Raw genomic sequence first — 16,562 nt, forward strand, 5'->3', positions numbered from 1 at the left:
AAAAGCTCAAGATACTAGGTATGCAATTGAGTCCCTAAGAGGGACAGACAAAGAGCTGGTTGTTTTTACGTATTTACTCTGTGCTGAGCCAGAGGGAACAGTTGCTCAGAGTGATTGTGCACCCAACTAACACCACCTTTTTCTGTGTGGTCCCAGGTGACTCATGAATGTGAAGCCATCATCAGCAAAAACTAGGTGATTGGGGAGCCATTCCCTGGAGTGGCTTCTGTAATACCTGGAGTGCTGGATGTTGGGAGACTGCTTCCAGAAAGAAGCTGGAGACTTGGTTTTGCTGTTGGAATGAGCGTGGGGGGTTGGAGGAAGCAGCTGGGAAGCTGCCTGCCGGCTCTGTCAGGCTCCCTGGAGAATCCCAGCCAGCTCCCACATGCAGGCTGATCAGAAGCCGAATCCCAGGCAGCAGGTGGGAGGATTGTAGTCAGATCCCTTCCAGGGAACAACTGGGAGATGGACGTTTTCTCTTTTCTCTCTGCACTGGGCACAGGGTGGATATCGACAGGAAGTGTTTGCATGCCCATTTGAAAATGACATTTTTGTTGTTGTTGTTCAAGATGGATCTGTGGGACTTGTAAATGCTGAGCCCCACTGGCTATCCAAGCTAGGTAATTTGAGGGATCATTCCTCAGGTGGCAGCTTCAAAGTTTGGGGTGCTAGGTATGTGGACAAGCTCCTCTCAGGGAGAAACTGGAAACTTGGTTTTACTGTTGGAGTAAGCCTGGGGAGACAGAGGGCGAAGAGCCTCCCAGGAGGATCCCAGTCAGCACCTAGATGCAGGTTAGTTAGAAGCTGGTCCCTTCTGCAGCAGTTGGGAAAATATGCAGTCAAACCCCTTCTCAGGAGAAACTGGTTGATGATGCGTGTTTTTGCCTGCTCCTCTGTGCTGAGCCCTGGTGCGTAGCCAGGCGGAGTACTTGTGTGCCTATTTAAAACCTGCTTCTTTGTTTGCTATAAAGTCCTCTGGGACTTTTGAATACAAACCCCATTGACTATCAGAGCTAGGTGATTTGGAGGCCTGTTTCTCATTTCTCAGGTGGCAGATGTAAAAGTTGGGGTGTTAGATGTGCAGACACGCTCTTCCCAGGGAATGCTGGCAGGTTCCTTTTAGTACTGGAGTAAGCAAGCGGGAGAAGATGGGGAGAACCGCCCACTGGTTCTTTCAGGCTCTCAGGAGGATCCCAGTTCACCTAAAATGCAGGCTGATTAGAAGTTGGACCCTCAGGCGGCAGCTGGTAGAGGATGCAGTCAAACCTCCTCCCAGAGAAAAACTGGGAGGTGGGTGATTTTGCTTGTTTTCTCTGCACTGAGGCCAGGGGGCTAGATGTAGGGAGTGCTCACGTGCCCATTGAACAACTGCTTCTAGATTTGCTGTAGTTCTATGGGACTCATTACGGAAAGTCCCAATGGCTCTCACAGCTAAGTGATTTGGGGGCCATTCTTCAGGTGACAGCCTTAAAAGCTGGGGTGCTATATGTGTGGTCCAAACTCTCCTCTCCTCAAGGAGAAGTTAGAACTCGGGGGTTCCCTCCTGATTGTAAGACACTGTGCCTTGGATGGAGTTTATGGTGAGCATGCGTCTCAGCCTTTCCTAACGGTTTAGATGACTCAATATAGGAGTCCCTCAACTGGTTTCTGGATTTCTCTCTGTGTGTAGCTGTATATTTGGTGCATCTGTGGGAGGAGAGAAATTCCGGAGCTTCCTATGTCGCTATCTTGGTGACGTTCCCTAAATTTTTTTAAATTTCACAAAAATAGAATATAAAGTCACAAATTAAAAGGCAAAACTTCCTTTTTCCTTGAGAACTCATCAAGTTAGTGTTATAAGTACAGATGGTCTATTTTTTCTTCACTGAGTTAATAAAAATATAATTATTAAATGATATAAAGGCAAACAACTTCGTTTTAAGAGGTAATTTCATTTCTAACCTTGTTGGCATTTAACCAGACTTTCTTAACTAAAGCACTGACAAAAAGACACCCCTGTATTTCATAGATCCTTTGCATCAAAACTTTCATCTCATATTTTCTCTTAAATTGAACAGCCATGACTGTAATAAAATTGTTATCAACAGATACAAATTACAACTGTCCCCAAAATAAGATAACTGAGGTTGAACTCTAATTAACTTCTGTGGTGTATTATTCATATACAGTGGTTAAATTTAAATGAATTATTGATTAGTTAAATGAATTATGCATTTATCTCTGAATCAAATCCTCAATTGCTTATGTTTAAATTTTGTAATTCTAATTTTTTCTAGAAATGTCATTTTCTTATAACAAATTTAGGACAAAATATGACAAATTTAACCTGATAGGAGTAAGTTTGTCTGTTTTTCTAAGAGAATTAACCTCAACATTTAAAAATAAAAAAACAGCTTTCAACTTGCCTTTTGGCTACTGAAGAAATTAGGGAGATACAAAATGGTCATTATTCAAACACAAAGGTAAAGGGAGAAGTAATTATAAAAGATAAATTACTTAAATTCTCTTCTTTAAGTCAGATTATTTTCTTCTAAATAGGATTCTGAGATAATACCAGTCAATTTATTCCTATTTTTTCCCTAAAGACTAGTCATCCAGACTTTATCTTTTACCCACACACTTAGAAATCCAATTCACCCCCAAATTAACATGTTACTTAACATATCTTTCAAACACATGTTCACAAGTGTGCATAATGTGGCTCATTAGCATAATCCACCTGCTTAAGACATTCAGCAGTTCAGTAGCAAGTGATAAAAATCCATTTAGGGTCAAAAGAAATTCATGATCCATAAGCAATACCTCAAAAGCACTTGAACCTATATATCAAGCTCTTTTTTTTTTTTAAGACTTTATTTATTTATTTATTTGACAGAGAGACACAGCAAGAGAGGGAACACAAGCATGGGGAGTGGGAGAGGGAGAAGCAGGCTTCCCACAGAGCAGGGAGCCTGATGTGGGGCTCGATCCCAGGACCCTGGGATCATGACCTGAGCCGAAGGCAGACGCTTAACGACTGAGCCACCCAGGCACCCCTATATATCAAGCTCTTCACATGCTTAGTCTTAATTATTAATTTATCCTCCAATTTCCGGAGTGTTTATCACTATCTAAAAATGTGTAAACACATGTATTACTAGGCATCGCTTCCCATTTTTTGTCATATTAACCTTCTGTCTCCTGGTATCATCTTTCACACATTTTCTGTTGCCAGTGTTGCCATAGATAAGAATGCCACCCAGAAGTGCAGAAGTTCTCACCCTAGAGACACAAGTTCCCACCATATTAGAAATGACTTGGTTTTTAACAAGGCTGTCAATCCATAGTCACAATCTGGGAGCAACTTATTGAATATATGGGGATGAACATGTTTTCTGATTAATAAATCATAAATATTAAATTTTTCTCAAAAATCCTCTAATCAGAAAACCATTAATCTCCCTTTTTCACAGTTACTAGTAATAAAATACCAAGCACATCAATTAGTTTAAATATGTGGCTTCCCAACCTGTCTCACTAAGTCCTTCTCTCTTAGCCCCTTTCCACCTAATGTTTACTTCTATTAGTGAGCAGTGTAAGATAGGGGTCCAATTTCGTTTTTCTACATGTGGTTATCCAATTTTCCCACACCATTTGTTGAAGAAACTATCCTTTCCTCAGTGAGTGTCATTGGCTCCTTTGTCAAATATTAGTTGGCAATATATGTGGAGGGTTCTTTCTGGGCTCTTTATTCTGTTCCATTGGTCTATATTTCTATCTTTATGCCAGCACCATACTGTTTTAATTACTATCACTCTGTGGTATAGTTTAAAACCAGGAAGTGTGATGTCTCCAGTTTTGTTCTTCTTTCTTAGGATTGCTTTGGCTATTCAAGGACTTTCGTGGTTCCATCAAATTTCAGGATTGTTTTTCTATTTTTGTGAAAAATGCCATTGAAATTTTAGTAGAAATTGTACTGAATCTATAGATGGCTTTGGGTAGTATAGACATTTAAAAATAGTCATTCTTCTGTCCCATGAACACAGGATATCTTTCTATGTTTGTGTGTTCTTCAATTTCTTTCATCAAAGTTTTGTAGTTTCCATTGAATAGATATTTCGCTTTTTTGGTTAAATATAATTCTAAGTATTTCTCAGCAAAGTAGGAGAGAGGGAACATCCTTAGCCTGATAAAAACATCCACGAAGAACAGATAGCTAAAATAATACTTCATGTTGAGAGAATTGATTCTTTCTCCCTATGATCAGAACAAGGCCAGGATATCCTCTTTCATCACTTTTATTCAACAACACAATTTGAAGTCCTAGCTGGTACAATAAGAAAAGAAAAAACAAAACAAAACAAAACAAAATGGCATACAGTTTAGAAAGGGAGAAAGAAAACTTCCTCTAATAGCAATGACATAGTTGTCTATATAGAAAACTCCAAAAAATCTACTAAAACTCTCCTGGAAATATGCAAGTATAGCAAGTTAAGAGGATTCAAAGTCCATACACAGGGTCAATTGTTTTCCTATATACCAGCAATAAACAATTGGTATTTAAATTTTAGTAAACAGTGTCATTTACAACAGCACCAAGAAAAAGAAAACACTTAGGTATAAATATAACAAAATAAAATAAAATAAATATGTAATATAACAAAATACGTAAAGGTTCTATGTGCAGAAAAATATAAAACTGATGAAAGTAATCAAAGAATATCTGAATAAATGGAAATATATTCCATGACCATGGACTGGAAGACTCAATGCTGTTAAGATGTCAGTTCTTCCCAACCTGATACACAGGATGCCAATCAAAATCTTAGTAAGTTACTTTGATTAAAAAATTTATATGGAAGGGCAAAGAACCCAGAGTAGCTACACAATACTAAAAAGAATAAAGATGGAAAACTCATATTATGCACTATCTATTGATTGATATTGGCAAAAGAATAGATACATATTGGCAAAAGAATAGATACATATCAATGAAACAGAATAGAGACCCCCAAACAACCCACACAAATATAGTCAACTAAGCTTTAACAGAGGCAATTAAATGTAGAAGTGATAGGCTTTTTAACAAACAGTGCTGGAACAAAAAAAATGAACCTAGATGCCGTCTTTACATCTTATCCCAATTTTAATTCAAAATAGATTATGAAGCTAAATGTAAAGATTCAAAACTATAAAACTTCTGGAAGAAAAAACAGGAGAAAATCTGCATGACCTTGGATTTGGTGATGCATGTTTTTTTTGTGTGATGTATTTTTATATACAATGTCAAAGCATTATCTCTGAAAGAAAAAATCAAATAATGGGACTTTATTAAAATGAAAAGCTTCTGCTCTGCAAAAGATACTATTAAAGGAATGAAAGACAAGGCATGGATTGAGAAACACACTTACCCAAAATATACAAAGAAACCTCAAAACCCAACAATAAGAAGACACCCCATTAAAAATCAACAAAAGACCTAGACAGACACCTCATCAAAGAAGATACACACATGGCATATAAACATCGTGAGATGCTCAGTATCATTTGTCAATAGGGAAATGCATATAAGAAAAAATGATTACATACCACTACAGACCTATTAGAATAGCTAAAAAACAGGGACGCCTGGGTGGCTCAGTCGGTTGAGCATCTGCCTTCGTCTCTGGTCATGATCCCAGGGTCCTGGGATCGAGCCCTGCATCGGGCTCCCTGCTCCGCGGGAAGCCTGCTTCTCCCTCTGCCTCTGCCTGCCGCTCCCGCTGCTTGTGCGCACTCTCTCTCTGACAAATAAATAGATAAATAAAATCTTTAAAATAAGAATAGCTAAAAAAGTAAGTCTGACAAAACCAATTGCTAGTGAGGTTATGGAACAACAGGTATCATTAACTGCTGGTGGGGATGCAAATCGATACAGCCACTTTAGGAGACAGAGGAGATTTGTTACAAATCTAAACACAATTTTACCACACAATCCAGCAACTGCACTCCTAGGGGCTTTCTCCAACTGCTTGAAACACTTGTATCCTCACAAAAACCCATCAGTGAATGTTTATAGTAGCTTTATTCATGAATGCCAAAACTTGGAAGCAATCAAGATACACCTAAATAGAAGAGTGGATAATCAGTTCTGGTACAGAATGGAGTAGCACTGGGTAATAAAAGGGAAGGAGCTTGCAAGCCAAGCAGACTGCAAAGACATGATTGAATCTTTATTTTGTTTTTAATTGTGGTAAGGACCTTTAACTTGAGATTATCCACTTACAATTTTAAGTGTATAATACAGTATTGTTAACTGTAGGCACTGTGTTGTATAGCAGTTCTCTAAAACTTACTGGTCTTGCATAACTGAAACTTTAGACCCATTGAACAATTCCCTATTTCCCCCTCCCCCAGCCCCTGGCAACCACCAGTCTACTCTCTGCTTCTATGAGTCTATTTCAATAAGTGGAATCAGTATTTTTCCATCTGTAACTGGTTTATTTCATTTAGCATACTGTCCTCCAAGATGTTGCTACATATGCCAGGATTTCTTTCTTTTTAAGGCAGAATAGTGACCCCTGAACAATATGAGGGTTAGGGGTACCAACTCCCATGCAGGTGAAAATCTGTGTATAACTTTTGACTCCCTTAAAACTTAACAGCTAATAATAGCTTACTATTGACCCAGAAGCCTTACTGATAACATAACAGTTGATTAATGCATATTTTGTGTTTTATTTATTATATACTGTATTTGCACAATAAAGTAAGCTGAAGAAAAGAAAATGTTATTAAGGTAATCGTAAAGAAAAATACATTTACAGTGCTGAACTGTATTTATTTTAAAAAATAATCCACATGTAAGTGGACCTCCACAGTTCAAACGTATGCTGTTCTAAGCTCAACTTTATATTCCTTTTATCTGTCAATGGCCATTTAGGTGGTTTCCATATTTTGGCTGCTGTGAATAATGTCGCAATGAACATGGGGTGCAAATATATCTCCCAGGTCCTGACTTCAATTCTTTTGGACATATATCTGGAAGTGAAATTGCGAGATCATTCAGTAGTTCTGTTTGTAATTTCTTGAGTTACTTCCAAACTGTTTTCCATAGCAGCTGTGCATGTTACATTCCCATCAACAGTAAACAAGGGTTCTAATTTCTCCACCATAAATGCCTATCTCTAAGTGAAAAATGCCAGTTTGAAAAGGCTACGCACTGTATGACTCAATTTATATGGCATTCTAGGAAAGGCAAAACTGTAGAAATGGTAAATAAATGTGTGGTTGTTGGGGCTTTAGGGGAGACAGGAGGGTGGGGTAGATAAAACACAGGGAATTGTTTAGGATAGTGAAACTATTCTGCTTGACACTATGCATATGTCAAACCCCACAGAAACAGAACTTTACAGCACAAAGAGTAAATCTTAATATATGCAAATATTTAAAGTGTTTAGGAGGTTGGGGGAACCCCAGTATTGAATGAAGACTATGACAGAAGAATCTAACTGTATTAAAAATGTATGAAACAGTGTCACTAAAGAAAGTGATGGAGAAAGGTGCTGACCTAAGCAATATTGGAAGTGAATAGAGTCTATAAAACTCAAAGTGAAAGGTACATTAACACTTCAGTTGAAAGAGTTGTTTCACATGGGGTACAGATTAATAATTCTGACAATGCATCACATATATACTTGAACTGAATAATGAAGTAAATAGATGGAGGTTGGTGGGAGCTAGGTTTCTCACTATTGGAGTGGGAGGTCACAGGAAGAAGCAAAGGAAGAAGGCTTAGAGTTGGGAATATCACTATGAACTCATATTCAGCATAATGCAGATAGAGATGGATATATATCTAGAAATATTTAGAACTATGTATTTATACAGAAGTTAGTATAAAAATGTATATATTTCCTTTCTGTTGGGGAATGTCGTAAAAGATGTGACCCCCCAATTGACCTGTGAGTTAGACCCAGATACTTGGAGGCTCCTTATTCCCTGCCCTGTCCTCAGAATGTGGGTTCCACTTGACTTCTGACTCCAGCTCCAAGGACATAGCCTTGAGATGGTGACGTGGTGTTGAAAATATCGGCATGGTATACATGACTGAGCCCAGTTAGGGCCTCTTTATAAACTTCTACAATTTGGAGGGCAGGTATGGGGATCCATTCATCTTGCTGGCACCCAAGACAAGCCTCATATGTAAGTTCCCTTTGCTGATTAAAACTGCCACCTACAACCCTGGAGTGGCCTGCCTCTTCTGTCTCTGGTTTCAGGTTACACCTGGGAAGCTCCTCAGAGGATTGAGAACCAACACTTTCTCTGTCAGCTGAGAGGTCCAGCAACAACAGCCCAGTGACAATGAACAATCTGACATCCAGATCTTGGTTTTTAATGGCATTTTCCAATCAAATGAATCAATGCTCCTTGTGGAAATAAATGATTCTAGGGAAAGGTAAGGTATATATAAGATGAGCCTGGAGTATCTTCTAGCCTGAAACAAAGGAGGTACTTTGAGAATAAAAAGGAAAAAAAAAAAAAACAACCCACAAGACTGGTGGTATGCCAAAGGAACTCAGGTACCAACTGAAAGAGCCTCCAATGGCCAAAGATAGAATAATTTGACTAACAAAATAAATGAAATAGTATCGGATCATAATCCAAAGTATAAAATAAATATCCATGAGTCCTTATTGGTATAAATAAATGATTGAATAAATAAACAAATTGAGGAGAAGAGACAAATCTCCTAAACAGAAGTATTCCAAATAATTTAAGTATTCCACCCTCAAAAGAGGTGGAGCATATCTCCTAAATCCCTGAGGATGGGATGTACATATGACTTCCACACAAAAAATACAGTATTCTCCTTTAAAGGGAGAAACAAAGAAAGAGTAACATTATAGTGGAGAATCCTGACAAACACTACCTCAACCAGAGGATCAAGATCAACATGAACAGTGATAAGTCATGTTAATTGTTTGCACCCTTCATAAAATGGTATCTCTGTGGTTTTCCTTGCAAACACTTATAAACCCAATTCAATCACAAGAAAACCATCAACAATTCCCAACTAAGGGACATTTTACAAAATACCTGACCATTATGTCTCAAAACTGTCAAGGTCATAAAAACAGAAAAAGTCTGAGAAACCAGGAGGAAGCCAAGGAGATATGAAGACCTACTGTTACATTGTGTCCTGGATGGCATCTTTGAATAGAAAGAGGACAGATATGGGGTGCCTGTCTGGCTCAGTCATTGAAGTGTTTGACTCTTAATCTTGGGGCTGTAAATTCAAGCCCTACACTGGGTGTAGAGATACTTAAAAATATTTTTAAAATTAAAAAAAAAGAAAAGAAAAAGAGGGCAGATATAAACAAAGGACATTTGAATAAGGTATGGGCTTTAGTTAATAATAATGTACTAATATTATGTTAATACTTGTGCCCAATATACCACACAAATGTGGGAGGTTAGTAATACGAGAAACTGGGTTTTTGGTATAGCAGATGGGACCGTCCATGCTATCACTGACACTGTTCTGTAAATCTAAACCTAAATGTTTATTAAAAAATAAGACTAAAAAATGATTAATGTTAGAATAATAAATTGCCATATGAATCATTTAGTAAAATAAATTACTTTTCCTTTGAATTCTGCTGAGTAGGTTATTTGCCTGATTCAAGTGCAGTGGCCTAACAATCTACTTTGTAGGATTTATTCTGAGACAAGAATTATATAAAAGGCAAATCTTCAAGAGGATGAAAAGGAAAAAAAAATCTAAGCAATACAGATGGGTGAACCAATTTAGAACCAAGAAAGACTGACCTGTTTTGTACTCAGAATTCAAATTAGCTCTAAGATCCAGTCAAGAAGAACAGTGATGGAGAATTCTGTGATTTCTATGTGCCCAAAAAATCAAGAAATAGTACTGAGGTGATTTGAATACACCAGTGTTACAATATTGCCAAAGAGGAAAGAAGGGTATGACTATAGCTAAGAATGAGCATTTGGAAGCAGAGAACCAAAGAATTAAAATATGAAGCTGGGAGAAATTAAGCAGAGTAGATGCTAAAAATGGAGAATTTTACTGGGAGCTCTGAGTAGCAACCTATAAGCTTTTACATCTAAAAGTGCTATTTGAGCCCAATGCAAAGCAATCAATCGATCGATCAGAATGTTACTTGTTTACCTTATCTTTTGGTCAACATCAGGATCAGAAAGTATTATCATGATGGAGAATGAATAAAATGAAGGAAAAAAAAAAAAGAGTCCAAGAGGAAATGCATCAGGAAAAGAGAAGAAATTGGAGCATATGAAAAAGGAAATTGTAAATCCAGAAGACAGATCACAGAGTTCTTTAGCATCTTCAGAAGAGGACACAATTTTTCAGATGTGGGGAATAAATAAAGAAAGTGATAATCCTTGAGCAAAAATGGCATAGAAGGGACCTGGATGGAACCACAGGCGATACAATGCAGGGGGAGCAAAGGCAAATGAAATAGATGAACGAAATAGGTGAATGAAATGAAATGAAATGAAACAGAGCTTTTAATTCATCATTGAATTTACCTAGATTGCAAAAGGAAAAAAGTGTGCAGAAAGTGTAGTATAGTAATTTAAATACTGGTATAGAACATATGCTTAAACATATGTCAGGGTAGAGGACAAAGAAACGAAAATAGAAAAACACTAGTTATGGAAAGTAAATAATGAAAAAGGAACAACAGATACAACTGGTCTTTGAGAAAGATCAAGAAAATGTTGCCAAAGCAGAGAAATTTGTTATGTTTATCAAGAAATTTATGGGAAGTTTACCTTCCCCCTAATTATTATCCTACATTTTTAAATGTTCTGATTTCAAGGTATAGCTTAAACTCATTTTTAAAGGCAGGGATAAATATACTAAATGACTATAACTTAATAGCAAAGTCTGACCAAAAAAGCACAAAATAGATTCAAGTATATATAAATCAAGTGTATATAACATATTACAAACCAAGTATATATATTCAACATATACAAGTATAAAATATATATACAATATATATGCTTGGTATATATACTCTATATATACAAGCATAAAGCGTATACACACACACACATATGTATATATACACGTATATATATGATGCTTGGCTTATTTTATATATGTATCATATATATGTGTGTAAATACATATATACATTCCAACACAAAATATTGGCAGATTTTTTTAAAAATACAATAATAAAATAACATATCATTCCAGCAAAAGTTCATTGGCTGGTTTAGGACCAATTTTTTTTTTTTTTTTCCCAATCAAGGACAATTAGAATATCTAAGAGAAAACCTGAAAAGAAACGTTTGAAGTTCAGTGAAACCTGAGGGCCTGGAATCCTGAGGTGAAAGAAAACCCAGAGGGCAAAGTGTTGTATTTAGCATTGCTTTTCTTCTCAGGGAATTTAATGCTGTGAAATTAGCAACTGAGAGAAGAAGAGTATGAACAGGACTTTTAGCAGCCTTATGGAGCTGCTGGGAAAAAAATAGGATGTTCAAAATTGCTAAGTAGGAGGTACCATGAGAAAGATGCCAGGCTTTCAGTAGGGCCTCCCCAGGAATTGTGCACTAAGAATAAGGGAGAAACTGAAATAGACCAGCCCTCAAGACTGAAGTTAATGTTCAACTCCCTTCAATCACTGATTTTTTTTTATTTTTTTTTAAAGATTTTATTTATTTATTTGAGACAGAATGAGAGAGAGAGCACATGAGAGGGGGGCAGGGTCAGAGGGAGAAGCAGGCTCCCCGCCGAGCAGGGAGCCCGATGCGGGACTCGATCCAGGGACTCCAGGATCATGACCTGAGCCGAAGGCAGTCGCTTAACCAACTGAACCACCCAGGCGCCCTGATTTTTTTTTTTAGAATTAAATTAATATTTATTTTCCGTTTTTTGCTATTACAGTATTGCTAGGAACATTCTTATATATACTTCCTAAGAAACATGTTCAGTAGTTTTCCCAAGCCATTGTATCAGGGCTCTGGAAAGAAAAAAATTTATATTTTGAGTTGAGTTTTATTTTTTAATTTTTAATTTTTATTTTTATATAATGTATTATTTGTTTCAGGGGTACAGGTCTGTGATTTATCAGTCTTACACAACTCACAGTGTTCACCATAGCACATACCCTCCCCAGTGTCCATCACCCAGTCACCCCATCCCTCCAACACCCCTCCACTCCAGCAACCCTCAGTTTGTTTCCTGAGATTAAGAGTCTCTGATGGTTTGTTTCCCACTCTGGTTTTGTCTTGTTTCATTTTCCCTCCCTTACCCTATGATCCTCTGTCTTGTTTCTCAAATTCCTCATATCAGTGAGACCATATGATACCTGTCTTTCTCTGATTGACTTATTTCGCTTAGCATAATACCGTCTAGTTCCATCCACGTCATTGCAAATGGCAAGATTTCATTTTTTTTGATGGCTGAATAATATTCCATTGTATATATATACCACATCTTCTTTATCCATTCATCTGTTGATGGACATCTTGGCTCTTTCCATAGTTTGGCTATTGTGGACATTGCTGCTATAAACATCAGGGTGCGTGTGTCCCTTCAGATCACTACATTTGTATCTTTGGGGTAAATACCCAGTAGTGCAATTGCTGGGTCGCAGGGTAGCTCTATTTTCAACTTTTTGAGGAACCTCCATACTGTTTTCCAGAGTGGTTGCACCAGCTTGCATTCCCACCAACACTGTAGGAGGGTTCCCCTTTCTTCACATCCTCGCCAACATCTGTCATTTCCTGACTTGTTAATTTTAGCCATTCCGACTGAAATGAAAACGTTTTGTAATTATGGAGCAGAAGTGGTTAGCATCTGTTCAACAAAGTTATAAGGAGTCAACAATTTCAAAGGTGTTGAATTTTGATGATACAAATACAAGGAGAATTTGAGGCAAATGTAAACTAGAATCTATTAGAGACTCATTTGAAATCTGAAATAAATATTTATAAGATGGATATATCCCAACTGAAAAGTATTAATTACATTAAAGTCATCTTTAATGTTAAAACAAGGTGATGTAGAATAAAACTTTGGATGCTATGATTAATTCTTATCAGAATTTCCAGGAAAGTTGGTTGCACTCTATTCTTACTTCTGTAAATTACTCTAAAATAACTTAAAATATAAAAACAAAGGGTCCTTTGGATCTAAGTGGTAGATGTGGATGGCTATTTTTACCATCATAATTGAAGGTTAATACATCCATCTACAGTTAACTAATCGCCCTACTCTTTTTTACAACATTTCATCCGGAGGTCAGCTCCATCAAAATATGTATTCAGTTTCCAAACAGGCTAAAATAACTCTCACTATGTTCAAGTAAACTGTAGTGGAATATCCACATTCTGATAATTCTCAGTGCATTTATTCTATTTCTGAGTTTCCTGGAAAATTGTATAAGTGGATTTCAATCTCAACTACAGGATATAGGATATTCTACAAGTATTAATTGGCACATTCCAGACAAATTTAAAAATCTTGCTGGTTCCCATGAATTGGTGACAAATGATGTAGACAAGGCTGACAGGAAAATTCCTTGGTATTCAGGCAGCATAACATTTATGAGGCCTGAATTTCACCCCACAAAGGAGAGAAATATAATAGAATCATCTTCATCTTCAGTGTGCATATCCAAAACTTTAATATTGGGTGAATCTTTTAATTCATCTCTGAATGAATCTTTGAACACACACACACACACACACACACACACACACACACACACGAGTGGGGACTGGAAGAGAGTTGAACTTATTAAGATTTTCTGTTATTGACATTTCATCAAGGGTGAACTGTCTTACCAAGACCAATTCTCCCCCAAGAACAATTAGAAAATTTAGGGGGAAAATGTAAAAAAAAATTTGTTTGAAATCAACCCAAGACTTCAATGGCAAAGACCTTGGAGAATAGGAAAGAAAGCCCAGAGTGGTGAGACATAATTTACCAAAATTGACACAATTCTTGTATCTAAAAGGAAATTGAATTTGTAATTAGAACTCTTCCCACAAAGAAAATTTCAGGTCAAGATTACTTCACTAATGAAGTCTATAAAACTTTTGAAGTCTAAATGATATCTAAATTATAACTCCTTCAGAAAAAAGAAAAAGAGGGACATCCTTTACTCATTTTATCAGAATAGCATAAACTTGTGACCTTAACTTTAAAGGGCATTTCTAAGAAAGCAAAATGTAAACCAATGTCCCTCATGAATATTGGCACAAAAAGTCCTCAACAAAATATAAGTAAATCAAGTATAGTAATATATAAACAATAATAATGTAACATGGCCAAGTAAAGATTTTCCTGGAATTAAGCTTTGTTTTACATTCAAACATCAATTATTGAATTTCAGTTTTCACCTGGGAATTCAGGAAGCAAAAAAGGAATGTTGTTCTCATCCTTATAAAAGCAAAAACAAAAGTCTGGACAATCACCAGGGTTTGCGATTTTTCTTGAAATTATCTAAGAGTGGAGGTTGTAGGGCAATCAGCAAAACCAAAATTTAAGGGGAGACAGAAATCTGCGGCAAAAAGAGGGGGCAAACCACTAATAATCGGGAGCAGGGCAGCTAGCACCAGCAAGAATTCAGTTAGAACAATTAACCTTGGGGCCTGGTGTGCGAAGTTAAGAGGGGATGGAGCCTCTGAGGACAAAAAGCTATGAGGGGGGTGTGCAAACCATCCCCAATTAGCAAGAATCATGCGAAAACATCTCCTCATGGTGCAGGTCTGGGAGAGGCAAACAATACTTGATGAAAAAAATGCCATAAAATTCCACTGATAATCTTCTCCCCTATAGCACAAGATGACTCTGTCAGTGGACAATTTCTTTGTCTCCTGGGGTCTCCGAAAGTGTAATTTGGTAATCTCTAAACTGGATAATAAAAAGCAATGTTAATTTCTATAGGAAGAGAAAGTAAAATTTTTAAATTTGTATTATGCGTGTAATAAATGAGAACAAAACATGAGATATTTTTATCTTTCTTCTAGTTTTTTTTCTCTAAAATGTGTGGCCATGTCCCTGTGCTAAAAATGAGCTGTATGACATTAAGTTGTTAATCCCATTATTCTTCTTGCTGGAAACTTCCTGAGGAAAGCCTTACTTCTTCCAAGTGGTATTTTGTACCAGCAGGAAATACCAGCACTGGTTAATTCAGACCTGTATAAACCTAGGGAAATCTGTCTTACTGTGGTATTTGCCAATTATTAACATGTGTCTTCTTTCAACAAATATTTACTCAGTGTCACTTATGCGTCAGTCACTCTCATACAATGGGGATTTGTGGAACTTATATATATATATATATATATATTGGGGGAGAGAGAAGTTATCAAAAAAACAAAAAGAGTGAGCTTATCACACCTGAAAGTAATGTTAGAAAGGAGAGAATGGTTATTCTCTGGCAGCTTATTACAAAAGACTCTGTCTAGACTGGGATGTCACAGAGGGCTTCTCTGAGAAATAATGTCAGTGGAGATCAAAGAATAAACAGAGGAAGGATGGGGAACAGAGGACAGTTGGGGAATGGGTCTACATACAAGGTGCCAAAGACCTGTACCAAAGTATGTGCAATAGTCCTGTGGCAGGAGGACCACAAGCTCGAGATGCTGAAAGAAGGCAAGTGACTAGAACCAAGATACAAAGAATTGAGAAGGCTGCGATAAACCAAGAAGAGAGGGACCTACAGAAAACTAGCAGCTAGCAGCTCTGTGAAAGAATTTGATCTCTGTCCTAAGGAAATGACAACTACTGGAGAATTTTGAGTTAGGCAAAGCTGTTTGAGCAGCGCCTCCTAGCGGCCATGATAGGAACAGCTGTGAGGGGAGCCAAAGAGGGCGACGGAAATCTTGAGACTTTTGTGGTCCCCCAGGCTGGACTTCATGCAGCCTCGCTGCGTGAGCCCACGTGGTTGTAGCTCCTGTTGTCCCTTGGCTTGTTTGTTTGATTGCATTTCTCAGATCCAGCTGACTTGAAAACAATGTTTTTTGTTGTTGTTGTTTTGTTTTGTTTTTTCTATTTCAGGAGAAATCAATGTGCAAAGAAAGGTGAAGTACAAGAGTATGAGCCTGGCTGTGAGAAGCTCTCTAATGCTTCCAGGTGTGGTAATACACCAACAACGGTAATTTTCATAAGCAAAAACCCTTTTCCTTAAGAGAACTTGCAGTCATTCATTTTATCATCCCAGCAGATATACTTGATTCTCTAACACTGAGACAGTCAAGAGATACACTTAGGAAGTTCTTTAGAACTGCCTTTTCCACACTGAAAAAATGGCCAACACTGTTAGGCCATGGCGTTAGAAGTAAACTGTTGACCTTGGCTCCTATGTTCAGGGGCAAAAGCCACAATTCTTAACCTACAATCTCTTCTGTGAGCATAAAGTGATATCATGGCAAACTTCCAACACATTTTCAGAATGGCTTATGAAATACATAATCAAAAGAATAGTTGCATAAACTTTAAATTGTGATTTCTCTTTTTGAGAGGTCTGATATGATTTGGATTACTTGAAAAGAACTTCTTGTCATGGTTACTTCATGGTGGATGGAGGCTAAAA

Source organism: Halichoerus grypus, chromosome 4 (genome assembly GCF_964656455.1).
Source record: "Halichoerus grypus chromosome 4, mHalGry1.hap1.1, whole genome shotgun sequence".
NCBI lineage: Eukaryota > Metazoa > Chordata > Mammalia > Carnivora > Phocidae > Halichoerus > Halichoerus grypus.